Source organism: Ranitomeya variabilis, chromosome 7 (genome assembly GCF_051348905.1).
Source record: "Ranitomeya variabilis isolate aRanVar5 chromosome 7, aRanVar5.hap1, whole genome shotgun sequence".
In the NCBI taxonomy this organism is placed as follows: domain Eukaryota; kingdom Metazoa; phylum Chordata; class Amphibia; order Anura; family Dendrobatidae; genus Ranitomeya; species Ranitomeya variabilis.
In genome coordinates this window covers 222,456,801-222,468,945 of record NC_135238.1, presented here as the reverse complement: position 1 = coordinate 222,468,945, position 12,145 = coordinate 222,456,801, and positions in this window count along the sequence as shown.

Here is a 12,145-nt window from a genome sequence, read left to right as displayed (position 1 = left end):
TGAAAGGATATCCTATGATTACAGCAGCGGATTGTAATTGGGACTCCAGAAACAAAGGAATTAATATTCTTTCTTAAGAACTGCTGTACCTGGGGAAATTTAAAAAAAAAGTTCTTAAAGCTGTATACATTGTATGGGGCTTTATCATATGGGCAAGTAAAAGTAAAAACTAGAAATATAATTTTTAGGATCAATAAAAAGTACGGCACCCATAAAATATCCTCTTCTGCGGGGTTTAAATCATTTAAAATTTTAATAGATACGACAATACCAGTTATTTATGGATACAACTATACCAGTTATTTTTTCATTTATTATCTTTAATTTTTTAATTCCTTTATTTTTGAATAAGGGAACAGGGGGTGATTTAATTTATATATTATTTTTTTATATTTGTAATTCATTTTTTTCCTAATTTTTACTTTATTTTTTAGACTTTTCAAGTAACTAGAACCTGAAATTGCTGCATTGAAATATGGTTCTCCTATGAAGCCCAGCAGTGATTGGAGCCAGGACTGGCCAGCTATGCAATGCAATCGTCATTTGCCAGGTATATACCCTGCCACAACCTGAGACGAAAGTGAATGTCACAAGTCGTTAAGGTACTAAAGAATTGTTTTTGACTTTTAGGATAGCTACATCCACTGAGACTATGGTTCTCAACATTGTTCATTTCTGCTTTAAAAGAACTTGAACAGGAATAAGTTGAAACTGCAAGATGCTTTGAACTTTTTCTTTAGGAGAGACCTTGCTGATGCAGTATAACTACCTTGTGTCTTTTTAATGTGCCTCATCTTTCCACTGTGTATGAACTGTGACATGAAAGAAGAACAAAGTCCCGGAACTGATGACATGGCCCCTGTTAGGCTCACCTGATGATGTTGATTCTTTAAGCCTCAGGTCCGGGTGGGCACACGGACCTTGGGCATTGAGGTAGCAAGCAGCAAGGCATGTGGGCAGCACATTCAGAAATCTCAAGAGCAGCAGGACGGATGAAGTGTAACCCAGCGGGGATGATGCAATCACAAACACAAAAAGCCCAGATAGTGGAGCATACCAACATAGTACTAGAGTCTCAGTCCTAAGACACAGGTGTGTCTAAATTGGAGCCATGAGAAAAAGTAAGAAGTCTAGCAAGCGCAAAAAAAGGGAAAATATATTTATATTAAAACATCAAATTTATTTAGTACATTTAAACCAGGGATGTCAGAATTAGGAGCTAGCTTCTCGAAATGCATAGATCCGTGTCTTTTTTCATGTGTTTTTATACATATCACTGGTTTTGAAATACCAAATAAATGTGTTGTTTTAATATACAGTATATACTTTTTTCACTTTTTTCGCGGTTGCTGGACTTTTTCTCATGGTCCCCATTTCCCAGGAATCGTCCTGAAGCTTCCTAGCACCTCACCCATATTCATGACTTTCCTACACTGGTAAGCTGACGTCTGTTTTTCTTTCTTTTATCTATGTGTCTAAATGGGCCTTAAATAGATCTAAGGAGATGACATCAGTGATCCACTCTAGGCAACTTGCAAAACGTGATGTGGAGCACAGCATGGGGCAGTGAACCCAGAGGATTGAAACAAGACCAATGATACCCAAGACAGAGTCCTGATCTCAAGGGCAGATTAAATGGCACCCAGTATGAATGAATTCAAGCACAAACGCAAAAAGCACAGATGGTAGTGCACACCAAATATAGGACTAGAGTCTCAATCCCAAGACACAGGTGTGTGTGTCTAAATGGACCTTAAATAGATCTATTGAGATGAAGTCATTGATCCACTCTAGGCAACTTGAAAACCCAACGTGGAGCACAGCATAGGACAACAGACCCAAGGGAAGGAAACAGAGTCCTTGATATTCAGGGCAGGTGTGTAACCGCCCCACAGACTCCTGATCTCAACATCACCTGCATTGTCTGGGATCACATGAAGAGACTGAATAATTTGCATAAGCCTTATATAGAGAAGAACTGTGGTGAGTTCTCCAAAATGTTTGCAACAAAACAACCTTCTTCTGAGTTCCTTTAAAATCCGTGTGCAAGTACATATGTACTAACAAGAACTGATGAAGACCAAGGGCAGTAACCAAATATTAATTTGATTTAGATTCCTCTTCTGTTCAATCACTTTGCATTTTTTTAGTTGATAAAAATAAACTATTGATTAGAGATGGGCAAACCTGAACAGTAAAGTTTGGCATGCATACAGAACACCTACTGTTTGGGCCCAGACACCGAACACGGACTTCACGAGGAAGTTCGTGTTACTGTTTGGGTTTGGGTTATTCTTGATAACCAGCCTTGCTGAAGCTGACAGCTGAGGGTTGCAGCCCCCAGCTGAGTTTTACTTGGCTGGTTATCAAAAATACAGGGCAACCCATGCCGGGTTTTATTTTTAATTATTTATTTACAGCGCAGGAACCGGCTGATGGATACTCCCATCAGCCACTCCTGCTCTCGCTGTTATTAGCAGCAGCAGGCGGCAGCTGATGGCAGCAGTAGTTCCTTCAGCCGATCCCATTGACCGGAGGTAAACTTTATACCTCCAATCTTAGCTGCGGGCTCACGCTGTCATTTGATAGTCTAACCGGTGGTGATGATTTTACCTATGATCAGAAGCGATGTTTGCCACACTCTCATGCGCATGACAGCATGACAAATACTGGATGTTTGGTATCTCCATTCAAGGGGTTCTGGTACCCAAACCCAAACTTTTTACCCAGACATCCTGGAGTCCGGCCATCGCTACTATTATCACTTCTGATTTTGTTTTCTTACCTTGCAGCATTTTTTCCAAACTTGTCAAAAACTTTTGCACAGTACTGGATTGCTTTGTAATTCTGGGAAAATGCCCTTTTTCAGGATTTCTACATTTCATTTCTGTTCATTAATCCAATGTATTAATAGTAAAATAATGTACACCCCCATTTCGTTTCTGGCGCATCTCCTTGGGAGTATTTTTTTTCAGCACATCCCACTTCTCCATTACAACACTCAATATGGTCCATGGCAGAAAAGCTCAGGACGTCTTGGGTTTCACCCTTACCTTCCCCTTATGTAACATTAACAAGCACATTGCAAGACATGTCTAATTAGACATTTTTCATGTCCAGCATTTCATAACGACCCAGCTCATTTTTTTTTTTTTTTTCTTTTTTTTAATACTCCTTTCCTTTCTGGTATACGACTTTTAAATCTGCTTTTAGTTCTGCAACCTTCTTCTGCTTTTCATTAGCGGGAAAACACACGCTGGTTGCTAAGGAGCCGACCACAGTAAAATATTACATTTCATGTTTAAAAGATATTACCTCTAGTACATTCTGAAACATGTAATAACACCGAGAAAAATACTTCTTAAAAAAGCACACAATGAAGGAAAAAAAGAGGTAAAACACTGTAAAATTTGGGATTTTTTTCCCTTTTCCTAAGGCTATAATGAAGTTAAGGTCTATTTAAAGTACTGTCCTCTCCCCCGTAATTCATATAAGATGCAACAATTACAATGCGCTGAGTAATACTTTACAGATGTCAAATTACAGGTTAAATAGTAAAAAGTTCCTTTTTATTTTCCGGCCACCCACTCCTGCTCTCTTTATATAGGTGATCAGTGTATCCTGTGTCCATAGGTGCTGAGAGTCCCCAAACCACTTGCTCATATGGTTTCAATGTTCTCCATATCCTTTCCTAGAGGAGGGCAAAGCATTGGATTCCCATTGTTTTCAGGTGTAAAACCTTTGAGACTTTTTTCTTTTTTTTTCAAATTGTCTGGAACAGAAGATCTGATGTTCTTCTAATTTTGCCTCTAATATTAATAACATTTTCCTTGCAGGTTCTAGAATTTTAACTTTTTGCAAACTCAAGAATTTTAGCTGAAAATTTGCGTTTTTTTGCCTTTTTTTAGCCAAATATTTACTAATATCCAAAAAGGGAAATGAAATGTTTTTTTCGTGGTGTTTAAATGCAATTTTTGATCATTCTGTAGCTTAAAAAAAAAACATAGCGTGCTTGAGGTGCGTTATTTTTAGACTGTTCCCACAATGTATTTCTGGAGCGTGGTGTTGGAAATTTTCTGCACCAGTTAACTAGTTAATGTTACTTATGTTTTTATTTCGTTTTTGGTGAGCTTTTTTAACATGCTTTTTTATTTCATTTTTCATCTGAAAATTTTGTTTCTTTTTGGTATGTTATTTATTTATTATTTTTTTTTAACTTTTTTGGAAACTGATCATTAACCTAGTGTAGGTAAAGCTTTGGTGATGAAACTATATTTAGATTACATGTGTTTTTTTTACATGCTGCCAATATTATAATTTTACGAGTACAGTGGGTGGCATGAGATTTTGATAAATCAAGGATATTCATCCTTGGGAACACAGTCTTAGTTGACTATTTGGCCAAAAGATTATAAAAAGCTACAAGCACAGTGAATTTTTCCATTGCAATCCAAAAGCTAGATTATAATTGTTTTCATGCGATTCGAGTACAGACCGCGATGCACAGACCGGTTGAGAGTCTCCTGATTTGAGCTCTGCAGTCTGTTATATGACTGTGAAGCTGTCAAGTCCAGGTCAGAAAACCCACAGTCAATCCGTACATCACGTGACAAACCCGTAGCGCCAAAAAACGCATGTTAGGATCTGACCTACGGGTGTGTTTACACTTCGCAGACTTGTGCCAAAAATTTCTTCAACTGAATATCAGTTTTATTCATCTAAACAAGCTTGGTCTGGCAGTAAATGAGTGGGCTCGTCACTGCAACAAATGTGACAGTTGTCAATTCACCCTAGTGGTTTGTTCACATGGAGAAATTCTGCGACAAAGGCAAACAAGAAAAATTCACAGCAAATGTGCAATCATTTACCGAATCTATTGGCATGCTGTAGTTAATTTCTACTTGAGTTTTGGATGGATATTTTTAACAGATAGGGATGTGAACATTTCTTCAAACTTGCTGTAATAAACTGAAGATTCTAAGATCAAAAATCCAGATAAAAAATTGTCATGCCCCGATCTTAGCCTACAGAGTCCACCTGTTTTAGTATATATATACAGTTAGGTCCATATATATTTGGACAGAGACAACATTTTTCTAATTTTGGTTATAGCCATTACCACAATGAATTTTAAACAAAACAATTCAGATGCAGTTGAAGTTCAGACTTTCAGCTTTCATTTGAGGGTATCCACATTAAAATTGGATGAAGGGTTTAGGAGTTTCAGATCCTTAACATGTACCACCCTGTTTTTAAAGGGACCAAAAGTAATTGGACAGATTCAATAATTTTAAATAAAATGTTAATTTTTAGTACTTGGTTGAAAACCCTTTGTTGCCAATGACTGCCTAAAGTCTTGAACTCATGGACATCACCAGACGCTGTGTTTCCTCCTTTTTGATGCTCTGCCCGGCCTTCACTGCGGTGGTTTTCAGATGCTGTTTGTTTGTGGGCCATTCTGTCTGAAGTTTAGTCTTTAACAAGTGAAATGCTGCTCAATTGGGTTGAGATCAGGTGACTGACTTGGCCATTCAAGAATATTCCACTTCTTTGCTTTAATAGACTCCTGGGTTGCTTTGGCTTTATGTTTTGGGTCATTGTCCATCTGTAGTATGAAACGACGACCAATCAGTTTGGCTGCATTTGGCTGGATCTGAGCACACAGTATGGCGTCTCTGAATACCTCAGAATTCATTCTGCTGCTTCTGTCCTGTGTCACATCATCCATAAACACTAGTGACCCAGTGCCACTGGCAGCCATGCATGCCCAAGCCATCACACTGCCTCCGCCGTGTTTTACAGATGATGTGGTATGCTTTGGATCATGAGCTGTACCACGCCTTCACCATACTTTTCTCTTTCCATCATTCTGGTAGAGGTTGATCTTGGATTCATCTGTCCAAAGAATGTTCTTCCAGAACTGTGCTGGCTTTTTTAGATGTTTTTTAGCACAGTCCAGTTTAGCCTTTTTCTTCTTGATGCTTAAGAGTGGCTTGCACCGTGCAGTGAACCCTCTGTATTTACTTTCATGCAGTCTTCTCTTTATGGTAGATTTGGATATTGATACGCCGACCTCCTGGAGAGTGTTGGTCACTTGGTTGGCTGTTGTGAAGGGGTTTCTCTTCACCATGGAGATTATTCTGCGATCATCCACCACTGTTTTCTTCCGTGGGCGCCCAGGTCTTTTTGCATTGATGAGTTCACCAGTGCTTTCTTTCTTTCTCAGGATGTACCAAACTGTAGATTTTGCCACCTAATATTGTAGCAATTTCTCGGATGGGTTTTTTCTGTTTTCGCAGCTTAAGGATGGCTTGTTTCACCTGCATGGAGAGCTCCTTTGACCGCATGTTTACTTCACAGCAAAACCTTACAAATGCAAGCACCACACCTCAAATCAACTCCAGGCCTTTTATCTGCTTAATTGAGAATGACATAACGAAGGGATTGCCCACACCTGTCCATGAAATAGCCTTGGAGTCAATTGTCCAATTACTTTTGGTCCCTTTAAAAACAGGGTGGCACATGTTATGGAGCTGAAACTCCTAAACCCTTCATCCAATTCTATTGTGGATACCCTCAAATGAAAGCTGAAAGTCTGAACTTCAACTTCATTTGAATTGTTTTGTTTAAAATTAATTGTGGTAATGTCTATAAGCAAAATTAGAAAAATGTTGCCTCTGTCCAAATATATATGGACCTAACTATATATATATATATATATATATATATATATATATATATATATATATATATATACACTCACTGGCCACTTTATTAGGTACACCTGTCCAACTTCTTGTTAACACTTAATTTCTAATCAGCCAATCACATGGCGGCAACTCAGTGCATTTAGGCATGTAGACATGGTCAAGACAATCTCCTGCAGTTCAAACCGAGCATCAGTATGGGGAAGAAAGGTGATTTGAGTGCCTTTGAACGTGGCATGGTTGTTGGTGCCAGAAGGGCTGGTCTGAGTATTTCAGAAACTGCTGATCTACTGGGATTTTCACGCACAACCATCTCTAGGGTTTACAGAGAATGGTCCGAAAAAGAAAAAAAATCCAGTGAGCGGCAGTTCTGTGGGCGGAAATGCCTTGTTGATGCCAGAGGTCAGAGGAGAATGGGCAGACTGGTTCGAGCTGATAGAAAGGCAACAGTGACTCAAATCGCCACCCGTTACAACCAAGGTAGGCCTAAGAGCATCTCTGAACGCACAGTGCGTCGAACTTTGAGGCAGATGGGCTACAGCAGCAGAAGACCACACCAGGTACCACTCCTTTCAGCTAAGAACAGGAAACTGAGGCTACAATTTGCACAAGCTCATCGAAATTGGACAGTAGAAGATTGGAAAAACGTTGCTTGGTCTGATGAGTCTCGATTTCTGCTGCGACATTCAGATGGTAGGGTCAGAATTTGGCGTAAACAACATGAAATCTTTGGGATGTGGTGGAACGGGAGATTCGCATCAGGGATGTGCAGCCGACAAATCTGCGGCAACTGTGTGATGCCATAATGTCAATATGGACCAAAATCTCTGAGGAATGCTTCCAGCACCTTGTTGAATCTATGCCACGAAGAATTGAGGCAGTTCTGAAGGCAAAAGGGGTCCAACCCGTTACTAGCATGGTGTACCTAATAAAGTGGCCAGTGAGTGTATATATTGACCGGGACCTGTAGAAGCGCCTTCTGCGCGAAACAGCTGTAGTCCTTCTCCTTCCTACACGTTTTCTCCCACCCGTTCGTCTTTGTAAGATGTCCCAATAAAGATCAAGATTTTGTCTGGACAAGAGGAGTGCGCTACATTTTGTCTTTTTGGTTTCTCTTCATATATATATATATATACTAGATGGAGGCATGACGTGCCGATGGGGGCATGCTGCAAAGCCTGCCCCCATCGGCACGTCACCACCCTGCTGATGCGATAGCATCGGGCCTCCATCATAGTATACGGTATTTTCTCCTCTCCCCGGAGGACACGCTATGTTAAAGACGGTGATTCCCAGAGCCCCGCCTCCCTCTGGAGCCCCGCCTCTCACCATCTCTGCCGCTCTCCGCTCCTTGCACCTCCGCACTCAGGAGCCCCGAGATCAGCAGCGCGGAGAGCAGCATCTCCGGGATCCATCTGCCACGCCTGCTCTCATCCATGTGATCGGCGATCAGCACTCTGTCCCGCCAACATGGCCGCCGCCGCTAGGATTGTCGGCGGGAGGAGTGAGGGGAGACAGGGGGCTGCGGAAAGGAGTGAGGGGAGCGGTGGAGAGGAGCAGAAGAAGCAAGGGGAGACAGGGAGTGATGGACAGAAGAGAGGGCAGACGGAGAGCGATGGAGAGGAGCGAGGGGAGACGGGGAGTAACGGACAGACTGGTACCACCAGCGGGTGCCATATTGGAATACCCATCACTTGGGCGTGGATTGTGCGATTCGAGGACGTCCAGATGGAAGTGGATGACAGACAATTTAAGGTAATTATATACATAGATTTACTGAACTGTTCAACAGCAGTAGACAGAAACCAGTATTCCGATATAGGCGTGAAGAAGCTATGAGTGCAGCATGGCACCAGGCGGTAGCTGTGGGTTAGGTTCTTGTCTTCCACGCCCAATACGCTACATGAAGGTGGGGGTCCTGGCTGGGTTTATGGACTTGTGCTTATGGGGACGCTATGCCCTTGCAGGCCTCATGCTACCAATGACTTTGGTTGGCCAGGACAAGATGTTAATGATGTCAATGAGGGAAACCACCAGTCGAAAATAAACTTTTAATTGAACAATAACTTTGTGGGAATTATACAGTAAGTACTGGGTACACAACTTTACAATATGGAGTATTTTCACACACAGTCTCAATTCCTTTCTGATTACTCGTTTGGTCTCTATCTTCACTGTTTCACATTCTTTCACCACAACCCAGCTTATATACATTCAGAATTTAAATGTTGACACTGTTTGTCACATGTCAAAAGACGGTTTGGTGCCGTTATTTGAATTCTGAATGTATATAAGCGAGGCAACAGTACCATGTGTTATATCTTTTTGTGGAAACTTCCTGAAGAAGAAGCCATGAGCTTCGAAACGCGTTGAATAAACCACCCGAACATCTTATAACTATATCTGGATCCATCATTTGTCGCAGCAGCACGGATTTTATCCACATTCATCTATTATCACATGGCATAACACAGCCAAACAGAAGAGATTATCAGAGCCTGCATGAAAGTCAATGCAGGGAGTGCAGCTGATATTCTAGGGGTGATTTTGTACAGTGAAAGGATGTCACAGCTCACAGCTCAGCATTACAAATTGGGAAGGAAAGCCATAAAACACAAAATAAACTGTACAGATAGTGTGTAACAGCATAACATGAAGCAGTGAAGATTAGTGTGTGAGGAACAGGTCATTGGTTACTATCAGTTGCCATATGTTTACCTATAGCCATATATGCTGAGGTCACTTGGACTTTCCTAGGCTGTCTTTGCATTGAAAGCCTGAAATGTGACCAATACAGTCCTAGGAGACCTCAGAGTGTTACACGCATCTTTCCAATGCAATTTGAGGCTTTGCAGTACTTTCGATTTGCAGTGAATCAAATCACTGTGAGTCGATATTTTTTTATTCTGCTCAGCTGGCCAATATGTTCACAGTAATACTATGTGTCATACTTTAGAGTCGAGAAGTCATTTTTCTTTCTTGGTGATGGAAGTCTTTACTGTATTTTTTGAATTTCTAAGACGTGTATTATGTTTGCCAACATTCAAGTCCCAAATCGTGCAGTTTTCGGCTCTTATTTTGTACGGGAACAGCCCGAAAATTGTATTGTGAATTAGAATTAACCCACATCCCTTCTACAGTCACATTTATGATACAGTCCCTAAAAAAAGTCTTAATTAAAGTGTTCAATATGTAAACATGCAATCTCTAAATGTACAACGTTGACCACCCACAGAGACTAATAAAATGCTATAAATTAATATTGTGCTCCCTCCAAGCTGAAAAAGTAAAGAACGTCTTTCTCTGTGAACTCGATCTGTTCACCTTTCCTAACGGATTTCATTTTTAACACTATAATTTCAATCTTAAAAAGGAAAATGATTCTTATTGCAATTTACTTTTAAAACATTATAATCTCCTTAACAAACAACGGGCATGATATAAAAGTAAAGCCGCAGATCTGAACCGCCTCCAACAGCTCTGGATCAGACTTCATCATGTTGTTTTTTTCTGTTTTGGTCCATTCTCCAGTTTTATTCTCTCCATGAAATATGGAGAACTTAAAACGTCAAGTTTGCTTTTAGAACATATAATAAACAGGAATTGAAAGTGGATTCTATATAATTCCATTTTTTATATTAAGAACAAATTCCATGTGTTTTCTATAAAATGTCTGCCATGCTGTATCTAAAACTAAAAAGAAAGGTCTCCTCCTGGAACAAAAAAACTGGAAGGTTCGCCAATACTTTTCCCATCTATATCCTCAAGTAAACCAGTCTATAGATTAAGTATTGACATCAAGCACATCATTATCAATGTCTACAAAGATATTTAAAAGGTCTGTCCATTTTGGATAATCTCTTTTTTTTTTAGAAGTGTTTTTCCAAAAATAAACTGAACACAGAGTCTCTTTTTGATAAAAACCCTAACAATAACATGAAATCTTTAGGGAAACCCAGCAGTAAGTGTTTAGTTTTCCTGCAGCACTCCCAGAGGGGAGATGAAGTATTGCATGGTGCTCATTGAAATGCAAAGGCGATTTGTGTAATACACAGACACATTGAGTCCTCCAGAAAAAGATATACTTTATGTAGTCACGCTCTACTTTGGCAATTTAATGGAGCTCCCCAAAAAAAAGAGAACCTTTTACTAAAAAGTATTTAGAACCTTGTCTACTACAGCAGATAGGGCCTTGTAATGGGTTTGTCCTATGTGCACAACCCCCTCTTAAATTGTGACTGCCCTCTATTCAATTTATACTGCATACATATATATAACTAAACTAGTGGGGTAACTTGAAACTCGCAGGCAAAATCGCTAATCAGGGCCTAGACGATAACCAAATTGGTCTTTTCATATGGGTTATGGCCTCAAAGAGATCTGATATTTCCCATCATTTCCTGCTGGCTTAATGCCTATGCAGAGCTTGTTTTGAAGAATGAAGATACTTTAGATAGCTGTCTGTTAAACACTTGTTCAGCTTTTAGCTATTTTGCTAACCATAGGCTAAGAGTTCGTGTATGAAGAGAAGGAACGGAGCAAGCCACTGCTTCTTGAAAGCAAAACGATTGGACATGTTAAAATTCAATAGGCCCAATCCATCTCCTCCATGACATCTGTAGTTGGGAGAGAGTCAGAAGGTGCATGTTGGATGATCGGACGGTCTTGTCCAAGTAGGTGTGTTCGGCCGACAATAATTTAATGTAAATGGTCAGATTGATACTTTCAGTGAGTCAGGATCAATACAAAAATATAAACTGTTTTTATAAAGCTGCTCTAATTATGTAGCTTATGTATAAATGTCCTTTAACTTTACTGTATGGGGTTTTTGAAATACAAATGAGTGAAACTGTTGAAATTCAATTCACCGGATTCGCTAGAATTTGATTAGGAAATTTGATGAATTTAGTTGATGCAAATCAAATTGCTGGTAAACACCATTTATTATGCTCTGATGTCTCTCCAGACCCAGAGCATAATAAACGGACTAGTAAAAAGTAAAAATAAATATTGTACTCACCTGGCTCCTCACTTGTCCTGGTGCTGCATCTCCCCTCTTCGGCCTCCATCCTGCTCACTTGTTCCTCTTACTTCAGTCTTCTGTCTTCAGATTTCCCACGTTTAGTACTCACCAAGCCTCACGCTCCACCTTGACTTGATTGCCTCATGAGGTCATGATATTATTTGAGGCGTGAAAAAGTAAAGACGGAAGAGAAGAGCAGAAGGAGAAAGTATATATACAGTATATATATTTTAAACCTTCCAGGCACTAAAAATCAAGCAAACCATTATTTTGCATGACTCAAGTGAATCGAATGGCCTAAAATTTGGGTTTTGGCCAATTTTTTTTTCTTCTGAAATTCAAAAATAATTCAGTTTGTCTCTAAACAATTTACTCATCTCCAGTAACTTTGTCTCAGCCCTATAACATCACAGAT